The 17,098-nt window shown below is 37.7% G+C and overlaps 1 protein-coding gene across 17 annotated transcripts in view; it reads right to left on the reverse strand.

Moving 5' to 3' along the window:
* Luzp1 (leucine zipper protein 1) overlaps nt 1-17,098 on the reverse strand; it is a 98,664-nt gene that overhangs the window by 16,443 nt on the left and 65,123 nt on the right. For 15 of the 17 annotated variants that reach the window (XM_071617464.1, XM_071617458.1, XM_071617468.1 and 12 more), the window contains 3 exons: nt 16,641-16,739; nt 16,132-16,162; nt 15,868-15,960 (listed from right to left, as the gene is read on the reverse strand). The gene's annotated coding sequence lies outside the window, so the exon portion shown is untranslated. The remainder of the gene's footprint in view (nt 1-15,867; nt 15,961-16,131; nt 16,163-16,640; nt 16,740-17,098) is intronic. The other 2 variants (XM_071617460.1, XM_071617459.1) reach the window with 2 other exon arrangements.

Genomic DNA, 17,098 nt, shown 5'->3' on the forward strand with positions numbered 1-17,098 from the left:
TCCATATGCCAAAGGAAGAAAGAAAAAATCTGGACATAGGCCTTACACCCTCCACAAAAAGTTATCTCAAAATAGACTGCATACCTAAATGTAAAATGCAAAAACTATAAATTTCTAGAAAACAATACAGAGAAAACTTAGATGACCTGGGGTATAATGATGACTTTTAAAGACACTAAGGTATCATCCATGAAACAGGACTTCCTCAAAGTAAACAAATCTTCTGCTCTGCGAAAGACATTGTCAAGTGAATGAGAAGACAAGCCATAGATTGGGAGAAAACATTTGTAAAAGATATCTGACGAAAGACTATTAACCAAAATAGGCAAAGAACTATTAAAACTCAATAAAAAGAAAACACAATTTAAAAATGGGCAAAAGTCAGGCTGGGGATGTGGCTCAAGCGGTAGCTCGCTCGCCTGGCTTGCGTACGGCCCGGGTTCAATCCTCAGCACCACATACAAACAAAGATGTTGTGTCTGCCGAAAACTAAAAAATAAATATTTTTAAAAAAAATTCTCTCTCTAAAAATGGAAAAAGATCCAAACAGACACCTGCCAAAGAAGATATATAGATGGCAAATAAGCATGAGAAAATCAGCATCATATAGCATTTTGGAACTGCAAATTAAAAAATATAAGATACAACCACATTGGGCTGCAGTTGTAGCTCAGTGGTAGAGTGCTTGCCTAGGATGGTAAGGCCCTGGGTTCGATCCTCAGCACCACATAAAAACAGATAAACAATAACACAAATAAAATAAAGGTTAAATTCTTTTTTTAAAATATTTTTTAGTGTAGTTGGACACAATACCTTTTTTATTTATTTATTTTTATGTGGTGCTGAGGATCGAACCCAGGGCCTTGCATGTGCTAGGCGAGCGCTCTACCGCTGAGCCACAACCCCAGCCCCAAAGGTTAAATTCTTAAAAAAAAATAAAAATAAAAAAAATTTAAAAAACACCAACATATAACCATCAAAATGGACAAAATCCAAAACAATGACAACACCAAATGCTGGTGAGGATGTGGAACAGGAACTCACTCATTGCTGGTGGCAATGCAAACAAAATGGTACATCCACTTTTGAAGATAATTTGTCAGTTTCTTAAAACTAAACATTCTTATAATTGATCCAGCAGTTGGACACCTTGTTATTTACCAAAATGAATTGAAAACTTATATCCACACAAAAATCTACAAGTGAGTATTTATAGTAGCTTTACTTGTAATTACCAAAACTTGGAAGCAACTCAGACTTCCTTAGTGGGTAAATGGATAAACTGGTACATCCAGGTAATGAAGTACTATTCAGTACTAAAAGGAAATAAGTTATCAAGCCATGAAAAACAGAGGAACCTTAAATGTATCTTAGTATGATTCTAATTATTTGACTTTCTGGAAAATGCAAAACTATGGAGACAGTAAAAGGCTCATTGGTTGCCAGGAGAGAGGAAATGAAAAGAGTGAACAGGTAGAACATAGAGGATTTTTATGGCAGTGAAACACTCTGCATATTAATTATGGATAGGTATCATTATACATTTATCTAAACCCATAAAATATACAACATCAAGAGTGAACTCTAGGGCTGGGGTTATACCTCAGTTGGTAGAGCACTCACCTACCATGTGTGAGGCACTGAGTTCGATCCACAGCACCACCTAAACATAAAAAAAATAAAGGTGTTGTGTCCATCTACTATAAAAATATTTTTTTTTAAAAAAAGAGTGAACTCTAATATAAAGATTGTAAACTTTAAGTGTTAATTATTTTAATGACCTCAAAAAAAAAGATAAGGATCAGTATAACTGATGTGCTAAAAAGAGACCATAGAGGATAAGAGTGGGAGCAAAGAGAGCTAAGGTTGTGGCTCAGTGGTAGAGCACCTGCCTCACACATGTGAGGCACTGGATTCGATCCTCAGCACCACATAGATGAATGAATGAATGAATCAATCAATCAATCAAATAAAGGCATTGGGTCCACCTACAACTAAAAAAGGGGTGGGTGGGTGGAAGACCAAGTGGGAGGGTACTGCAGTAATCCAGGCAAAAGGCAGTTATGGCCTGGACCCCCACGTTGGCAATACAGGCAGTAGGAAGTGGGCAGAATTCTAGCCACGTGAAGAGATTTGTTCTTAGATTGTATGTGGTGTGTAGAAAAGAAAGCAATTAAGTGTGACTCCAAGGTTGCTGGTCTGAATTTGGAAGGACAGCACTATCATTGATTCAAATGGGGATCAGTACAAATGGAGCAATCTGAAAAGAAAGATCAAGAGTTCAGTTCATGACATATTAGTTTTAAGATATGTATCAGTCATCCAAACAGAGACATTAAAGAGGCCACTGCATATATAAGTATGGAGGGCAGTATGGACTGAAGATATAAATCTGTGAGTCAGCTGTGCACAGTGGCATACGCTTATAATCCCAGCAGCTTGGGAGGCAAGAGGATCACAACTCAGTGAGACTCTGTCTCTAAATAAAATATAAAAAGGGCTGGGGACGTGGCTCAGTGGTTAAGCACCCTGGGTTCAATTCCTGGTACCCCAAAAATAAATAAATAGTAAATAAATAAATCTGTGCATCAATAACAAACGGATGGTTTATGAAGCCATGACCTGGATGAGTTTGCCAAGGAACTGACTGAATACAGGTAAAACAAGAAGTCACAGGTCTGATCCCGGGGGGGGGGGGGGGGGGGGGCCAATATTTTTACTGATAGAGATGTAGAGAAACTAGCAAAGGAGACAAAGCAAAGTCAGTGAAGTAGACAGAAAACTGGGGAAAGTACACAGCATCATGGAAACCTAGCGAAGAAACGAATGGTCAACTCTGTCAAGTGACAGTGACTAGAAGAGAGAGAAAATTGAGGCAAAGGTGTCACAAGGATCACCAGCATGTACCTGAAAGCACTACGGACTGGGACCAAGAGTGTAGCTCAGAGATAGAGTGCTTGCCTGGCATGTGTGATGCTCAGGGGGAAAAAAAATCTTTTAAAAAAAACTTAAAACAGGAACGGTGTTGGAAACAGTGACATTAAAATAGAATGAAGTCATTAGAAATCAGGGGCAGTGACCCAGACGATGACCACAACAATAAGAGTACTGGATGATATAGTCTGATAAGATTAGGTTCAGGGCTGGGATTGTGGCTCAGTAGTAGAGCGCTCGCCTAGCACGGGTGGGACCTGGGTTAGATTCTCAGCACCACATACAAACAAAGATGTTGTGTCCACCAATAACTAAAAAATAAATATTAAAACTCTCTCTCTCTCTCTTTTTAAAAAAAATAAAGGCATTGTGTTGTGTCCATCTTCCCCGCGCCCCCCCCAAAAAAGGTTCATTCTCTCTCTTTTAAAAAAAAGATTAGGCTCAAAACTAGCAGAAAAGAAAGAAGAAACACAGAGCCATAGAAGAAAAATCACTACCATTTGAGGGAAGAATTTACTCCAAAAATAATTCAATGAGAAAGCCCAGAACAAAAGAAAAGCAAATAAAAGAATAAATGCCAAATGCCAATCCTTTCTACCTTCAAGAACATGTCTGTGTCTACTGGCTGCACTTTAAGCCCAGAGCCACCAGATGGAGCACCAGCTCAGCTCTTATAAACAGCAAGACCTGGAGGCCTTGGGAATACCAAACACGGCACCCTTCCTGCCTCCACCTCACCTCTTGCCCTCCCCCAGTCTATGTGCTTCCTCATTTTCCAAAAATGAAGAATAACTTGTTTGCATATTTATATAAAGAAATGTTTTCCCTTATTCCAATCACATCTCCTACTTTTGAGTGCCACATACAAAACTCTTGCCTTTGGCCTTCTGCCTAGTGGCACAGCAAAAGCCAGACCAATTTATACACAGAGTGGAGGGGTGGGGACCAAACTAAGTGTGGGCCATAAACCAATTTTAAATGAGTAGAAAGATAAAGGATTTGTATTGACACAACTGTTATGATAAGACAACTAGTATTTATGTCTAAAAGTACTTTAAAACAGCATATCCTTTAAATATGTCTAAAACCATCAAATTATATCTTAATAAGGCTATTTAAAAAAAAAAAAAAAAAAAAAAACAGCTAGGCCAAGTGGTACACACATGTATCCCAGTTAGCTACTCAGAAGGCTGAGACAGGAGGATCACTTGAGTCCAGAAATTCAGACCAGCCTGACAACATAGTAAGGAAGACTTGTCTCAAAACTAAAACAAAACAAAAAACCCCCAGTTTATCCTCCTCCTGTTACATTCCCCTCAACACATCTTATTTTAACTAGTTTATAAGAGAGTTTTCATGGACAATCCTTTCTTCAAAAGAAGAAAATGTTAAATTTTAGTACAGTCCCATCTATAAATTCTGAATTAGAAGAGTCCAGTTTTACTGATTTGGTCACTGCCAATTCTACGCATCCTGTTCAAGACTCTTAAGTAATGGAAATCAACCAGCATAACATAAGAAATGAAAAAGCAAAATACAGAAAATCCTAGAACTGTGAAGAGAAAGCAGGTATTACATAGGTAGCTAAAGATCATTAAGCAGCCAGACACAGTGGAATACTGCTACTCTACATTAAATTCTTTGAAGGTCCTTATTGTTCCCAGGATGAAGTCCAACTCCAAAATGGCACAGGCCCTACACCTCTTCAGCCTGGCCTTCAATGGCATCAGCTCTGTTCTTGTGCTCTCTCATCTCTGGGTGGTAAGCTTCATGCCTTCTTATTTCTTCAGATCCTACTTTAGATAAGCTCCTGTAGCACTCCTCCTTTCTGGGGCCCCAGGATCAGGGCCTCTCTTGCTTTTAGTCTTCTGTATCCATCCCATCACTGCATTTATCAAAATGTATTCAAGTTTTATTTATTCATTTTATTTTCCCAGCTTGCCTGCTTATTCACCACTGTATTCTTAGTGCCCTAGCTCATAATAAATGCTTTCAATTTGAGGATTGAACGGCTGAATGAGCTTCCTAATTAAGAAATGGTTGATCAGCCCTTTGGCACTGACCATTAACAGAAAATATTAAAAATAATGTCAAGGAACTGCTCATGGATTACAAAAGAGAAAACCATCAGCAAGAGTGGATACAAACAGCATAGAACATCAGATCCTGTGGGAATGTTCTGAAAGATTCCACCCTGCATCACTTGCACATTATCTTAATCTAAATAACACCCCCTTCTAGCTTAAATATCTATGCTATAGAAACAGGACAAAAATAACAAAACCACACCACTCTCTCAATAATCACTGTCCAGCTGTAGTTACTGGACCATGTGACAGATAAGAAGCAGAAAATAGGGCTGGGGTTGTAGCTTAGAGGTAGAGCACTCGTCTAGCATGTACGAGGCCCTGGGTTCAATCCTCAGCACTACATAAAAATAAATAAGTAAAATAAAGGTATTACTTCCAACTACAACTAAAATTTTTTTAAAAAAAGCAGAAAATATTTCTGGGTCTTCCTCCACTCCTCAAAATGCAATTTCAGAACAAAGATCATTTAGCAGCCAGACATAGTGGCACCTTCCTGTAACCCTAGCAACATGGGAGGCTGAGGCAGGAGGATCACAAATTCGAGGCCAGCTTCAACAATTTAGCAAAACCCTGTCTCCAAAAATAATAAAGTCTGGGGATGCAGCTCAGTAGTAGAACATTTCTGGGTTCAATCCCCAAAACTGCAAATAATAATAATAATAATAATTATTATTATTATTTTAAAAATCACTTAGTCCACTAGTTTTCAAACTAGATTCAGTGAACCCTTTCAGGATGACTACTGAGGGAAAAAAAGCAGGGGAGAAGGTTTAAGCAGGATGAGCCACAGGCTCTTTCTCTCACTTAAGTCAACTAATTTGATTTTTGACTTTTACCATATTGGGTAGCTCACATATGACTGTATTGAAGAAAGAGTTCTATAGCCAAAGACTTCAGTAGTCTTCTTTCAATATCCAGTATTCTTCCCATTATGCAGAATCACCTCTCTACAAAGTCTTCAGCATTTTTATAAAATGAGGAATTCTCAACCAGGTTTGGTAGCACACACCTATAATCCCAGCTACTTGGGAGGCTAAAAGAAGAGAATCAAAAGTTCAAAGGCCATCCTGGGCAACTTAGCAAGATCCTATCTCAAAATAAAAATTTAAAAAGGGCTGGAGACATAGCTCAGTGGCTCAGTGGTAGAGCACTCCTGGGTTCAATACCTATTACCACAAAAACATTGAGGAATTCTAATTATACAAACCAGTAACAACAAAAGGGTATAAAGGAACAGATGAGTGTTTCTATACAGTCATATATCTGTTTGTCCAGGAATCCCAGATCCACTATTTACTATATATGTTCTTAAATTATTTCTCTGAGTGTCACATCTATACAATGGCAATATCGCAATCCTTGGGAATATACAGGGCCTAATAGAATGCACTGTACATAAGTCACAATAACAGTAACTATTATTACTATTATTCTTTTCAGCCTGTACAATAACGTTATTTGGGGGCCCTCAAACTTATATAATATTCATGGCTCTTCTCTATGCCTCAGAGTTCCTTCCCCTGAAAATACAATATCAATCCAACCTACTCACAGCAACACCATGCAATAGTTATTAAATTCATTTTGAAAAGTCCTACGAATACCTAAGGTAAGTCACACCAGGCAGAATCTTCCTAAATAACAACTTGCTAAAATCATTCTTTCTATCCAAGGTAAACAAAGGAATAAAGGAAAATAAATAAAGGAATAAAGGAAACCTTTGACCTTTTGAGCCTAAGCACAGTCAGAAAGAAAGGCTTTTCTGCCTCCCAGACCATCCACAAAGGGAAGAAACAGACTCCTTTCTTCTTGGTTCTTCCCTCACTCCCTGGTAAAATTCATTATTTAGTAGATATTTAGGAAACATCTATGATACACCCAGCATTTTTCTTTCTTTCTTTCTTTCCTTTTTTTCCTCTTTTGTGGTGCTGGGGATTGAACCTAGAGCTTTGTGCACATGAGGCAAACACTCTACCAACTGAGCTATATCCCAGCCCACTGTGCTATATCCCCAGCCCTACACCCAGCATTTTTGCCAAGTGCTAGAATGAGAAAATTAAGACCTCCACCTTGCCTTTCTGGAATCAGACAGAAATAGGTAATTATAAAGCAATGATAAAGAAGCCTTGCCTGACCACCTCACATAATATAGCACATACCCTTCAGCTTCCTGCCTTTTTTTAAAATTATGTTCTCCTTTCTTTTTTTTTATTATTATTTTTTAGTTGTAGATGGACACAATCTTTATTTATTTATTTATTTTATGTGGTCCTGAGAATCGAACCCAGGGCCTCATGCATGTAAGGCAAGTGCTCTACCCCAGCCCCTGCTTTCTGCCTTCTTACCCAACCTTTGTTTGTTTAGCACATTTTACCATCATATATACACACTGGAAGGTGGCACCTGGGAAGAAAATTGTATTAATCTCAGATAATCATAGGAAAGTAAAGAAAGGGAAGGAAAGCCTCATCTCTTAATGCCAAATTCTTTCATACCAGTGTCTAACTTAGTTCCAATTCACACTAGAAAGATGCCAATCATCATTCATTTAGGGCTCATTTCTGCCATTTCTTGAACTTGGTTCTAAGTGGTCCTATCCAAAATTTTAGAAACTGGCTCTTCTTCCTGTCCTGGCAATTCAGGAAGGTCTAAAATAGAACATAATCAGCCTGCCCTACCCCTTCTCCCAACACAGCTGCCATGATTCACTTCCTGTTCCCAATAATCATTTAAAGCAGGAGTAAGGACACTTCTTTAGTTTGATATATAAGTATACAAACTTAGGACTAAGGTCTCTATCTCAACAACTCAACTCTGACATGGTAGTGTGAAGCAGTCATACAGAATATACAAGTGAACGGACACAGTGTGTTTCAATTAAACTTTATTTACAAAATCAGGTAGGAGGACTGCAGGCCAGAGTGAGTTTGCCATCTCCTCTATAGGAAAAATCACAGTGTTATTTTTAAATAACTTCATTTTGACCATACCCTAGTTACCCATTTTAAAACCTTAAGCCATTGAGGCTGAGGTTGTGGCTCAGAAGTAGAGCACTTGCCTACCATGGTGAGGCACTGGGTTTGATCCCCAGCACCACATAAAAATAAGATAAAGATATTGTGTCGGGCTGGGGATGTGGCTCAAGCGGTAGCGCGCTCGCCTGGCATGCGTGCGGCCCGAGTTCGATCCTCAGCACCACATACAAAGATGTTGTGTCCGCCGAAAACTAAAAAATAAATAAATAAGTATTTAAAAAAAAAAAAAAAAAAAGATATTGTGTCCACCTCTAACTAAAAAATAAATATTTTAAAAAATATCAAGAGGGAGCAGTCAGACCAGACCCCTAAGGCAGTTGTTTAAAAAAAAAAAAAAAAAAAAAAAAAAGCCATCAAAGCATTATCTCACTACTACTTCTTGAGTGTTTCTATTTAATTCTAGGCTTCAGTGATTTTTTTCCAGAAATCACAAATTCATGTATTTTGGACATGCAAATTTCAGGATTAGTATCAACTAACATTCAGAGATTCTTCAGATTGGAAAGGATGTAGAGATCATCTGACTCAACCTCCCACTTAGTGTAGAAGTTATCTAGCAAGTAGTCATTCAACTCCTGCTCAAACACTTCTAATGACAGGAAGGACATTCACTTCCCCCCAGGACAACTCATTCCAACTTTGGACAACTCTAAGATTACACATTTTACTTGTTTTTCTTCTTAGCACATTTAACCACCTGATTACTTGTGAATTTGTTTATTGCCTGCTTTTTTTTTTTTTTAACCAGAATGTAAGATCTGTGAGGTAAGGAATGTGGTCTTTTGAGGTTGTACTTATTTGTGCTGTTGTATCACCAGCACCTGAATAGTATCCAGTACACGGGGGTATTAAAATAAATAAATGTTTATTTGAAGGAAGGTGGGAGGATAATGTATTTGGGGAACTTAAAGTAAGTCAGCCTGGCTGACATGAGAGGCACAAGAGGAGGGGAAAGTAAATAACTGATAAGGTCTGAGAGGTTGATTTGAGGCTCTTGAAATCTTGGAGCAAATGCAGAGGCTAAGGTCGTAATGTTTGAGGAACACTTAGAATTTCCTCATCTCCCTTCTCCCCAACATATTGAGCCTTCACTGTGCCATTCTGATGGTGAACACCTTTTCTCAAGCCCCTTCAAACTGTGCCACCCGCCGAAATGCACTATCCTAAATTTTGTAAATACTTCCATCACTGTACCCATGATATTTACTTTATATATTTGTCATCTTGTACTAGGCTTTCAGCTCTGAAAGCAGGGGCTGTGTTACCTTCCTTCTACTGTCCTGAACATTAAACAAATGTAGTGTTTTAATGTAGAAACCTTAAAAAATGTTTGGTAAATAAATGACTGTAACAGTTTTATTGTATTCTGTACTGGCTAAACTACATTTAGATATTTTTTTTTATTTTTATTTTTTTCAAATCAGGGTACTACATTCTAGGAAAGATACTTAGCTTTTATGTCAAAGGCTGCAAACACAAATATCACAGAGATCAGGCCAGTTATGTAAGCAAATGTCAGGGGCCTAGAAGGATTGTGTCTAAGAAGGAAGATCAGCCCCTACTTTTATATGAAATCTCTTAAATGTAGTCAACAAATTCAAATTAGAAAAAGAACACCATTATGAAGGCCCTCTAAAACATACTGATATACCTTCAAATGGACATGGGAAGCAAATTTGGAACCTATTTTAGACACAGGTGTTGAAAGCCACAGCCAAGAGTCCCCCAATGAGCAGCTCCGTGGTCTGAAAGGGCGGGGAAACAGCCCAATGAGCATCATCGCAGAGGAGCCAATCAGCTGGAAGTTTGCTGGGGCAAATAAATACATAAAGGCAATAAATAATAAAGGCAAACTTATATCAATTCTATCCAAATGCATATTTTCCATATATGTTTCAATGATTTTTAATGTCTTTCTTGCTTCAGGTGTTAACATGTGGGGTGAATTTGGATCTGATGGACCTTTTAGGATATCAAACAAAGGTCCCAACTCTCCTGTTGGTATGCCTAGAGAAGGCCTTATCCAATTTATGTCTCCTAATAACTTTTGAAAGTCGTTAAGTGATTTGAGTTGATCTACTAGTATTTGAATTTTTGGTGGACGGACCATGGTTGACGATAATAGAACTCCTAAATAACTAATTGGAAAATTTAATTGTACTACCAACAAAAAATATTTCTACAGGAGTATTTTGGCAAGAAGGTCCATTATTATGGATACATTTATCTTATTCTCCTGACACTATTCTTACTAGGTATCCTGAGGCTGTAGAACAATTAATACTCAAAGGAATAAAAGCAGCAAAGGGAGTGTTTGGAATTTCTCCCAATAAAATTATTACTCCATATACTATGGATCAAATTGATGAGTTAGCTAATGAGTTAAATACTTGGGCAATAATCATGTGCAAATCTAATGTTTCTTTTGATAACCACTTACCATCTAATCCTTTGTTGTCTTTTTGGGCATTGCATCCTGTAATTTTTCCAAAAATGACAAGAAAAACACCTATCATGAATGCTCAAATATATTCACTGATGGGTCAAATAATGGTACAGCAGCAGTAGTTGCCCCTGATCAGACTTTTACATTTTTAGTACCCAAACAATCAGCTCAAAAGGTAGAGCTTAATGCAGTATTACAAGCTTGTGATGTTTAAAGATTCTGTATTTAATTTCTTTTCTGATAGTCAGTATATAGTTAATGCTATAGTATCCCTTGAAGATGCTGGTAGGATTTCCCCTTCCTCTACTGTTTTCTCTTTGTTTTCCACTATACAAAGTCTAATCTGGGACAGAAAAGATCCATTCTTTATAGGACATATCAGGGCACATACAGGATTGCCTGGAGCCCTTAGTTTGGGCAATGATTTAGCAGATAAAACTACACATGACATACATATTTTCTCTACACTAGAAGAAGCTACAAATTTTCATAAAAGGTTCCATGTCAATGCTAATACTTTACAAAAATGTTTTAAAATAACTAAGGAACAAACTAGACAAATAATAAAACACTGTCAAAATTGTGTGAACTTTTTACCACAAATTAATCTTGGAGTCAATCCTAGAGGACTGATACCTAACCATATTTGGCAGATGGATGTCACACACTTGCTAGAATTTGGAAAACTAAAATATTTGCATGTTACAGTTCATACTTCTTCCGGATTTTTGATGGGCTCCCTTCATGCTGGAGAAAAAAATAAAGATATTATAGCTCATTGCTTACAAAATTTTGCCACTGTGGGCGTTCCAAAACAGTTAAAAACAGATAATGCCCCTGGTTATACTTCTACCTCTTTTAAACAATTTTGCTCATCATTTGGTATTACTCACATAACAGGAATCCCATACAATCCACAGGGACAAGGCATAGTTGAAAGAGCTCATCAAACTATTAAAATGTACTTAATTAAAGCAAAAAGAGGGAATTGGGAAGGGGTATATATTCCCCAAAGATAAACTTAAAATAACCCTTTTTACTCTAAACTTTTAAAATTTGGATTCATCAGGGCTTAGTGCTGCGAAAAGGCATATGTGTCCAAAAAAATGTACATAAGCCCAAGGTACTTTGGGAGGATATTCTAAGAGGACATTGGAAAGGTCCTGACCCAGTGATTGTCTGGAGTCGGGGCTCTGTTTGTGTGTTTCCACAGGGAGAACAGCAGCCGATCTGGATTCCACAGAGACTAACTAAAGCAATTTCTACAGACCAAAAAGAAGATGATTTGGCTCAAAACCATAACAGCTGATATCCAGAACTCCAGTTTGGCTATCCTTACATCTGCGAAAATGGTTCTCCCACACCTGGAGGCTAATGAAACCAGGATGCTTTTTTCAGTATCTATTTTATTATTGCCCTTTCCCACATCATGAAGTTCTATTTTGTTTTTTGAGCTCATACAGACCTAGGTTAATGTTTTGCTGATCAGTTCTATTTTTTGAATATGGAGTTTTTAAACACTGCAATGGAGATTTCACCTGTAAAAAGTTACAAGGCCTTTACTATTATGTTATGTGTTGTATGTATTATATTATGTGTGCACACTTGTGTTTTGTGTTGTATGTTTGTATGCGCGTATGTCCATATATCATATATGACGAGCACTCATGAAAAAAATGGATCCAAATAATTTTTTCTTCATTTAAATGGTTTAATTTAAATTGGGTAAACAGGTGTTGAGGATTGTTTTAATATGTGAACAAAAAAGGAGGTTAACAGATCTGTTTGTTTACTTTCACCTTTCCTTTTCATTATATTTAATAATTCTGTTCAGTATAATGTAAATTGTTCAGAAAATTGTTTTCTTTTAGTGCCTGCTGGAATGTTACATAATTTTTTCTTTAGCCATTATTGCCAGAATTCCTATCTTCATCCCAGTACCAGTGAAGACAAAGATAAAACCAAACTACAGCTTCTGCAATAGCTATCACTGAACTGCTTGCAGAACTTGCCTCGACTATGTATCACTTGTATGCATTGTGAACTATCTGATGGTGCAGTGACTTGTGGTAGTGCCGGGGTATTTTTGCTGATGGTGTCATCGGTGGTACAATTTTTCCAAAAGGAGCCATCAATTGGCTTGATGTATCCTCCTCCCTTCTGCTTGTGATGGTCGTTCAGCTAAAATTTGGGGGCCAACAGAGGTGAGGCAAAGAACCTCACCCCCCCAGCACTGGTACAAAGGCTATCCACAGGTGTGGCTGTATGCTGGACCGGTAGTCAATGACAGGTAAAATCCATTGCAATGGTACCAACCTAAGACAGGAGGCTGACGCCTTGAGGTCAGCTCATCCGATGATGGGTAAAGACCATATGTAGTATTGGACAACCTAAGGCAGGCACGGTCCCTAAGCCACATGCTTGTTGTTTAATTAAACAGAGAGGGGGAGATGTTGAGAGCCACAGCAGAAGCGGCCCCAGCAAACTTCCAGCTGATTGGCTCCTCTGCGGTGATGCTCACTGGGCTGTTTCCCCGCCCTTTCAAACCGGAGCTGCTCATTGGGGGACTCTTTTGGCTCCGCCCATGCAACCCAGCCAATCGGCCTCAAGAGCAGGAGGAGACAGTGGTGGCAGTTGGGCTCTGAGGGAATTCCTGAAGAGCTGTGAGGTGCAGCATGTGCATTCTAAAAATAAAGTTTGTTCCTGCTTGATAAGTGGCTCCTGAATTGTGCCCAGCCAGACTGCGGCAACAGGAATTTAAGTATGAAGTAACACAATCAGAACTGCATTCTGAAAGACCATTGGCTAGGAAAAACTAGAAGTAATTATAACAGTCTAGGCAAGAGATAGGATATGGGCCTAAACCAGGGCAGTAGCAATGAGGTAAAAGGATTGGAGGTGGATTTGAAAGATGACCTGGTCTATCCAGTTCTAATAATGAAGCCCAAGACTGCAAGCGCTAATCTGGCAGCCACACTACCAGTTTTGTAGGTTCATACTGCTTTTCTCCTCAAACTATTAGATCTAGTTAAATTTAAAATACCTAAATAACTTACTTCTTATAACTTTACTTTTGCAGGCAGTATGGTACAATGATTAAAGATTATTATATAGACAACTCTGGAGCCACTGAAAGCCTAAATTCAAAACCTGATTTTTATTAACTTACTAGCTATATGACCTTGGGTAAGTCACTTGATTTCTCTATGCTTTGATACCTACCTTATAGGGTTATGTAAGCATATAAATTAAATATTATGTAAGTGTAATAAATTAGTTATATGGTGTGTGTGTATGTATGTGTGTGTGTGTATATATATAGCACTTAAACCAGTACCTGGATCCACATTAAGTACCGTATAAGATTTAGCTGAAATTATTGTTTATTTTGTTTTTACATTTCAACTTCTTGGTTTCAATCCATTATCAAAATATTTTCTACACTGTCTAGTTTATAAATCTAATAAGCATGTCTTATCTTCATCTAAGTTGACATTCAAATTTTTTAAAAAACTATTACCAAGAATAGTCCTCTAGAATGTCACTAAAAATGCTTCTCTAGATAAACAACTATCCATGAATTGGTATTACAACACCTGCATGTCAACTGTTCAATCAGCTCCAAAGCCAGGTCCACATTTTATGTTGGGATCATATGTGAAAACATTAAACACCTGATTTTAGTATTTAAGCTTTATAGCATATTCCTGATCCTGCAGGCTAGGAAACATTTCAAAAATGAAATGCCCTGAGCTTGCTCTCTCTATATATCTCAAAGTATATAATATGGTAATCATCTCTAGATAGTGTGATTTTTGTTTTGTTTTGGCTTATATCTGCTATCTTTCTATAATAAAATTGTACTACTTTATAGTTTAAATAAAATCATGTCAAACCTTAAAGGAAAAAAAAAAAAAGAATTGTTGTTAGTTAGCATGACTTAGTAAACAAAAGCTGCCTTCTAGGGATCACTGTGTTCTCATCTTTTGCTCAATTTTAAAATTTTACCAGGAATCACTGGCAAGTTTCCAATGACACTCTCAAGCCCCCATGATCTACAGTTAACTCCAAATAAATCAAACATCATTATAGGGAGAATCAAAATTTGACTCTGTCTTCAAAATATGTCTAAAATTCATTACTTTCTGGATAATCACCACTACCACCCCCTAGTCCAGACTACTGATTACTGCAAAAGTTTCCTAACTGGTCTCCCTTCTTCTACCATTGCTGACCTTTCCTCACCCTCCATAGTCTCATTTTCTACCACAGAATAAGTGAAAAAGCACATCAGATGACATCACTCCTCTGCTCTACATTCTCCAGTAGGTCCCACTTCACTTAGAATAAAATGCACCCCAAAGGTGTCTCCCTGACTGTCAGGCTGTTCATGATCTAGGCCTTGTTACTTCTTTTCCTTATCTCCTATTGCTCTTCCTATTCTTCTCCAGTCATACTGGCTTCCCTGTGAGTCTTTAAGACACAGTAAGTCAACCCACACCTTAGAAATTTTACACCTGTCAGTCCCTTTGCCTAGGATGCTTTCCTCCCAGATATTTTCCTGGCTGGACTTCTCACTTCTTTCAGATCTTAACTTAAAATTTCATCATCAGACACCTTCCTTGGTACCTTATAAAAAGCAGCAACCCCTCCAAGATCCCCATCACTATCACTTCACCCTTTTTTCTTTCTAACACATATCACTTGGTGGATGTCATTTATTTACCTCTTTATTTATATTTGGCTAGTCATTTATTTATCTGTTTCTATCCATTAGAGTATAATGGCAAGGACTTTTTCTATTTGCTTATTGTCGTATAATAGGTTCCAAGAATTGTGTTAGGCATGTAGTAAGTGGTCGATTTCTATAATCAGAACATAAGTCTCAGTATAGAAAAAAATTCTTTGAATAAATTAGTATGTATAAGTTTTGTTGATAAAAATGATTCTTTTTCCCCCAAATTTCACCAAATACATATATTAGAAAGCACTGGTGCTCCAAAAAGAGAGATAAAGACTTGCTTCCATTCACTCAACCAGAAATTAATTTCATAACCTGAAGTAGGAAGAATGTTTCAGGGAAAAGAACAGAACAAGAATCCTGAACTACTTAGAAGGGCCAGAGTTTGCCTTTAAGTTTCCTACTCCCACAATAAATTGTGCCTATTTCCTGCAAGGAGTTGGTTGACATGAAAGTGAGCGGTCTTATTGAGATTTCTTTCTTATGTCCATTCACTCCTGTGACTAGTACCCATGTCCCAGACTTAGTATGTGTTTCCCTATTGCTTTACGTCCCCAGAAAACTCTTCTCTATCATCTAGCTACCAGTGGCAACCAAGACCACTATTGCTCGGCTACTCACTGATCAAAGGTCTCACTTCGCTCACTCCTATTTCACTGGTGTTCTCCACTGCTCTCATGGACACCAGCCAATAAAGTACTGGCACATGAAATCCTGAAAGGGATAGAAAAAAAAAAACTAGTTGTTGATCAAAAGTTTCTTTAATCTGTTAATTTTGTGAGGCTTTTTAAAAGTTATGTCCATTACTATCTCAATAAGAAAAGTAACTTTCTTATTGAGAAACATTAGAGGATTGGGAATTTGGCTCAATGGTAGAGTACTTGCCTTGCATGCCTGAGGCCTCTAGGTTTAATCCCTAGTACCACAAAAACAAAAGAAAAACATTAATGAAAATAGTAGGGATATGAAATCTAGTCCTATCATTTACTACCTGTGTGAACTTGGAGAAATTATTTATCCTCTCTAAGCTCATTTCCTTGTGGTAATGATAAAAGCACTAACCTTAACTTTACAGGGCTGGAGTTATTATTAAGGGAGATGATGTATGTCAAGTGAGGCAGTGCCTGGCATTCAGTAAATATTAAGTAAGTGGCAGTTCAGGACTGCTTCTTAAGATTGTCAACTTCCACAAGATTTTTATCCTCGTCAGATTGGTCGATTGATTAAAGAAGAAAATAAGTGAAGTACTTAGCCTAGTGTTTGTTTCACAACAGGTCATTAACAAATATTGATTTTCCTCCCTTCCCCTTATGATAGTAAAAAATTATAGAGGATTCAGAAGTCACCCAATTCTACTGGTATACCCAGATTTCACTGTACAACATAATACTTACCATTTAGGCAATTTAAGCTTTCTGTCATACTTCTGGCTCTCCCCCAATGTTTGCTGTCTTGGAAACAGTCACTATCTTTCAATGGTAATTGCTCTTGTCCTGGATAGAATATAAAAAGAAAGGAAGAGATATAGGTAAAGCATGAATCACATCAAGGCTGAGCTGATCCAAAGGCCTTCACATGTAGGACAATGTCAGAAAAGACAAGACCTGAGTCTACATCCTGATCATGAAGGAAGTTGGCTATGTCTCTCAAGAGACAAAAAGGAGTTTGGCCCCAGAACACTTCCCCTTTCCTATCAGATGATATGATTCGAGGGCCAAATTGTCTTTCTTTAAATTAACAGGCCTATATATACATCAGTAGTTGAAATATTTATATGACATCTTACAGCTGGGAAGCATCTCAGAAATCAATAGTTAAATGTCCATATTGTAAGGAAAAAAAGTGAAGCTTG

This window comes from Marmota flaviventris, chromosome 10 (genome assembly GCF_047511675.1).
Source record: "Marmota flaviventris isolate mMarFla1 chromosome 10, mMarFla1.hap1, whole genome shotgun sequence".
Lineage (NCBI taxonomy): Eukaryota > Metazoa > Chordata > Mammalia > Rodentia > Sciuridae > Marmota > Marmota flaviventris.